The following is a 5,713-nucleotide window of genomic DNA, read 5'->3' as shown; positions in this document are numbered from 1 at the left end:
CCCCAAAATCGTAGGTATACCCCTTTGGTCGTAGGAGCCTTGAGTGAAGCCCTGTTTCGGAGCCAATATCCTCTGTACGGCTCATGGGCAGCTCCTATAGGCTCATCTAGGTGATGTTTTAGGGTCTTATGGTCGAATCGGTATGCCTATCACGGGTACCCAATGCTTCATTAAGGATTGCAAACTCAATACAAATTAATGCGCAAAATCGGTGCCACTCCGGAAGCGTTTAGCAGTTTTAGCCCAATATCTCTCTGTCTGTCGCTTGTCACGCCATTTCGAGGCCATAATATTTCCTCTAAGACATATAAGAAGCACTGTAGTCATTTTCGGGCCATTCCGAGCCGGTGCTTCCGGGCCCCAAAATCGTAGGTATACCCCTTTGGTTGTAGGAGCTCTGAGTGAAGCCCTGTTCCGGAGCCAATATCCTCTGTACGGCTCATGGGCAGCTCCTATAACCTTATCTAGGTGATGGTTTAGGGTCTTATGGTCGAATAGGTATGCCTATCACGGCTGATCAAAGCTTCATTAAGGATTGCAAACTCAATACAAATTAATGCTCAAAATCGGTGCCACTCCGGAAGCATTTGGCAGTTTTAGCCCAATATCTCTCTATCGGTCGCTTGTCACGCCATTTTGAGGCCATAATATTTCCTCTAAGACATATAAGAAGCACTGTAGTCATTTTCGGGCCATTCCGAGCCGGTGCTTCCGGGCCCCAAAATCGCAGGTATACCCCTCTGGTTGTAGGAACCCTGAGTGAAGCCCTGTTCCGGAGCCAATATCCTCTATACGGCTCATGGGCAGCTCCTATAGGCTTATCTAGGTGATGATTTAGTGTCTTACGGTCGAATTGGTATGCCTATCACGGGTGCCCAATGCTTCATTAAGGATTGTAAACTCAATACAAATTAATGCGCAAAATCGGTGCCACTCCGGAAGCATTTAGCAGTTTTAGCCCAATATCTCTCTGTCTGTCGCTTGTCACACCATTTCGAGGCCATAATATTTCCTCTAAGACATGTAGGAAGCATTGTAGTCATTTTCGGGCCATTTCCAGCCGGTGCTTCCGGGCCCCAAAATCGTAGGTATACCCCTTTGGTCGTAGGAGCCCTGAGTGAAGCCCTGTTCTGGAGCCGATATCCTCTATACGGCTCATGGCCATCTCCTATAGGCTGATCTAGGGGATGGTTTAGGGTCTTATGGTCGAATCGATATGCCTATCACGGCTGATCAATGCTTCATTAAGGATTGCAAACTCAATACAAATTAATGCGTAAAATCGGTGCCACTCCGAAAGCATTTAGCAGTTTTAGCCCAATATCTCTCTGTCTGTCGCTTGTCACGCCATTTTGAGGCCATAATATTTCCTCTAAGACATATAGGAAGCATTGTAGTAATTTTTGGGCCATTCCGAGCCGGTGCTTTCGGGCCCCAAAATCGTAGGTATACCCCTTTGGTCGTAGGAGCCCTAAGTGAAGCCCTGTTCCGGAGCCGATATCCTCTGTACGGCTCATGGGCATCTCCTATAGGCTCATCTAGGTGATGGTTTAGGGTCTTATGGTCGAATCGGTATGCCTATCACGGCTGATCAATGTTTCATTAAGGATTGCAAACTCAATACAAATTAATGATCAAAATCGGTGCCACTCCGAAAGCATTTGGCTGTTTTAGCCCAATATCTCTCTGTCTGTCACTTGTAAAGCCATTTCGAGGCAATAATATTTCCTCTAAGACATGTAGGAAGCATTGTAGTCATTTTTGGGCCATTTCCAGCCGGTGCTTCCGGGCCCCAAAATCGTAGGTATACCCGTTTGGTCGTAGGAGCCCTGAGTGAAGCCCTGTTCCGGAGCTGATATCCTCTGTACGGCTCATGGGCAGCTCCTATAGGCTCATCTAGGTGATGGTTTAGGGTCTTACGGTCGAATCGGTATGCCTATCACGGGTGCTTAATGCTTCATTAAGGATTGCAAGCTCAATACAAATTAATGCGCAAAATCGGTGCCACTCCAGAAGCATTTAGCAGTTTTGGCCCGATATCCCTCTGTCTGTTGCTTGTCACGCCATTTCGAGGCCATAATATTTCCTCTAAGACATGTAGGAAGCATTGTAGTCATTTTCGGGCCATTCCGACCCGGTGCTTCCGGGCCCCAAAATCGTAGGTATACCCCTTCGGTCGTAGGAGCCCTGAGTGAAGCCCTGTTCGGGAGCCGATATCCTCTGTACGGCTCACGGGCAGCTCCTATAGGCTCATCTAGGTGATGGTTTAGGGTCTTACGGTCAAATCGGTATGCCTATCACGGGTGCTTAATGCTTCATTAAGGATTGCAAACGCAATACAAATTAATGCGCAAAATCGGTGCCACTCCGGAAGCATTTAGCAGTTTTAGCCCGATATCCCTCTGTCTGTTGCTTGTCACGCCATTTTGAGGCCATAATATTTTCCTCTAAGACATGTAGGAAGCATTGTAGTCATTTTCGGGCCATTCCGACCCGGTGCTTGCGGGCCTCAAAATCGTAGGTATACCCCTTTGGTCGTAGGAGCCCTGAGTGAAGCCCTGTTCGGGAGCCGATATCCTCTGTACGGCTCACGGGCAGCTCCTATAGGCTCATCTAGGTGATGGTTTAGGGTCTTACGGTCAAATCGGTATGCCTATCACGGGTGCTTAATGCTTCATTAAGGATTGCAAACTCAATACAAATTAATGCGCAAAATCGGTGCCACTCTGGAAGCATTTAGCAGTTTTAGCCCGATATCTCTCTGTCTGTCGCTTGTCACGCCATTTCGAGGCCATAATATTTCCTCTAAGACATGTAGGAAGCATTGTAGTCATTTTCGGGCCATTCCGAGCCGGTGCTTCCGGGCCCCAAAATCGTAGGTATACACTTTTGGTTGTAGGAGCCCTGAGTGAAGCCCTGTTCCGGAGCCAATCTCCTCTGTACGGCTCACGGGCAGCTCCTATAGGCTCATCTAGGTGATGGTTTAGGGTCTTACGGTCAAATCGGAATGCCTATCACGGGTGCTTAATGCTTCATTAAGGATTGCAAGCTCAATACAAATTAATGCGCAAAATCGGTGCCACTCCGTAAGCATTTAGCAGTTTTAGCCCGATATCCCTCTGTCTGTTGCTTGTCACGCCATTTTGAGGCCATAATATTTCCTCTAAGACATGTAGGAAGCATTGTAGTCATTTTCGGGCCATTCCGACCCGTGCTTCCGGGCCCCAAAATCGTAGGTATACCCCTTTGGTCGTAGGAGCCCTGAGTGAAGCCCTGTTCCGGAGCCGATATCCTCTGTACGGCTCATGGGCAGCTCCTATAGGCTCATCTAGGTGATGGTTTAGGGTCTTATGGTTGATTCGGTATGCCTCTCACGCCTGATCAATGCTTCATTAAGGATTGCAAACTCAATACAAATTAATGCTTAAAATCGGTGCCACTCCGGAAGCATTTGGAAGTTTTAGCCCAATATCTCTCTGTCGGTCACTTGTCACGCCATTTCAAGGCCATAATATTTCCTCTAAGACATGTAGGAAGCATTGTAGTGATTTTTGGGCCATTCCGAGCCGGTGCTTCCGGGCCCCAAAATCGTAGGTATACCCCTTTGGTCGTAGGAGCCCTGAGTGAAGCCCTAATTCGGAGCCAATATCCTCTGCACGGCTCATGGGCAGCTCCTATAGGCTCATCTAGGTGATGGTTTAGGGTCTTACGGTCGAATCGGTATGCCTATCACGGGTGCCCAATGCTTCATTAAGGATTGCAAACTCAGTACAAATTAATGCGCAAAATCGGTGCCACTCCGGAAGCATTTAGCAGTTTTAGCCCAATATCTCTCTGTCTGTCCCTTGTCACGCCATTTCGAGGCCATAATATTTCCTCTAAGACATGTAGGAAGCATTTTAGTCATTTTCGGGCCGTTCCGAGCCGGTGCTTCCGGGCCCCAAAATCGTAGGTATACCCTTTTGGTCGTAGGAGCCCTGAGTGAAGCCCTGTTCCGGAGCCGATCTCCTCTGTACGGCTCACGGGCAGCTCCTATAGGCTCATCTAGGTGATGGTTTAGGGTCTTACGGTCGAATCGGTATGCCTATCACGGGTGCTTAATGCTTCATTAAGGATTGCAAGCTCAATACAAATTAATGCGCAAAATCGGAGCCACTCCGGAAGCATTTAGCAGTTTTAGCCCAATATCTCTCTGTCTGTCACTTGTCACGCCATTTCGAGGCCATAATATTTCCTCTAAGACATGTAGGAAGCATTGTAGTCATTTTCGGGCCATTCCGATCCGCTGCTTCCGTGCCCCAAAATCGTAGGTATACCCGTTTGGTCGTAGGAGCCCTGAGTGAAGCCCTGTTCCGGAGCTGATATCCTCTGTACGGCTCATGGGCAGCTCCTATAGGCTCATCTAGGTGATGGTTTAGGGTCTTACGGTCAAATCGGTATGCCTATCACGGGTGCTTAATGCTTCATTAAGGATTGCAAGCTCAATACAAATTAATGCGCAAAATCGGTGCCACTCCGGAAGCATTTAGCAGTTTTAGCCCAATATCTCTCTGTCTGTCGCTTGTCACACCATTTCGAGGCCATAATATTTCCTCTAAGACATATAGGAAGCATTGTAGTCATTTTCGGGCCATTCCGAGCCGGTGCTTTCGGGCCCAAAATCGTAGGTATACCCCATTGGTCGTAGGAGCCCTGAGTGAAGCCCTGTTCTGGAGCCGATATCCTCTATACGGCTCATGGCCATCTCCTATAGGCTGATCTAGGGGATGGTTTAGGGTCTTATGGTCGAATCGATATGCCTATCACGGCTGATCAATGCTTCATTAAGGATTGCAAACTCAATACAAATTAATGCGTAAAATCGGTGCCACTCCGAAAGCATTTAGCAGTTTTAGCCCAATATCTCTCTGTCTGTCGCTTGTCACGCCATTTTGAGGCCATAATATTTCCTCTAAGACATATAGGAAGCATTGTAGTAATTTTTGGGCCATTCCGAGCCGGTGCTTTCGGGCCCCAAAATCGTAGGTATACCCCTTTGGTCGTAGGAGCCCTAAGTGAAGCCCTGTTCCGGAGCCGATATCCTCTGTACGGCTCATGGGCATCTCCTATAGGCTCATCTAGGTGATGGTTTAGGGTCTTATGGTCGAATCGGTATGCCTATCACGGCTGATCAATGCTTCATTAAGGATTGCAAACTCAATACAAATTAATGATCAAAATCGGTGCCACTCCGAAAGCATTTGGCTGTTTTAGCCCAATATCTCTCTGTCTGTCACTTGTAAAGCCATTTCGAGGCAATAATATTTCCTCTAAGACATGTAGGAAGCATTGTAGTCATTTTTGGGCCATTTCCAGCCGGTGCTTCCGGGCCCCAAAATCGTAGGTATACCCGTTTGGTCGTAGGAGCCCTGAGTGAAGCCCTGTTCCGGAGCTGATATCCTCTGTACGGCTCATGGGCAGCTCCTATAGGCTCATCTAGGTGATGGTTTAGGGTCTTACGGTCGAATCGGTATGCCTATCACGGGTGCTTAATGCTTCATTAAGGATTGCAAGCTCAATACAAATTAATGCGCAAAATCGGTGCCACTCCGGAAGCATTTAGCAGTTTTGGCCCGATATCCCTCTGTCTGTTGCTTGTCACGCCATTTCGAGGCCATAATATTTCCTCTAAGACATGTAGGAAGCATTGTAGTCATTTTCGGGCCATTCCGAC

The sequence above is a fragment of the Jatropha curcas genome, unplaced genomic scaffold (genome assembly GCF_041381405.1).
Source record: "Jatropha curcas cultivar XTBG-Jc1 unplaced genomic scaffold, XTBG_Jcur_1.0 HiC_scaffold_1093_pilon, whole genome shotgun sequence".
NCBI classification, from domain to species: Eukaryota; Viridiplantae; Streptophyta; class Magnoliopsida; order Malpighiales; family Euphorbiaceae; genus Jatropha; species Jatropha curcas.
The sequence above is the reverse complement of the archived record's forward strand: the minus strand, read 5'-3'. Positions refer to the sequence as shown.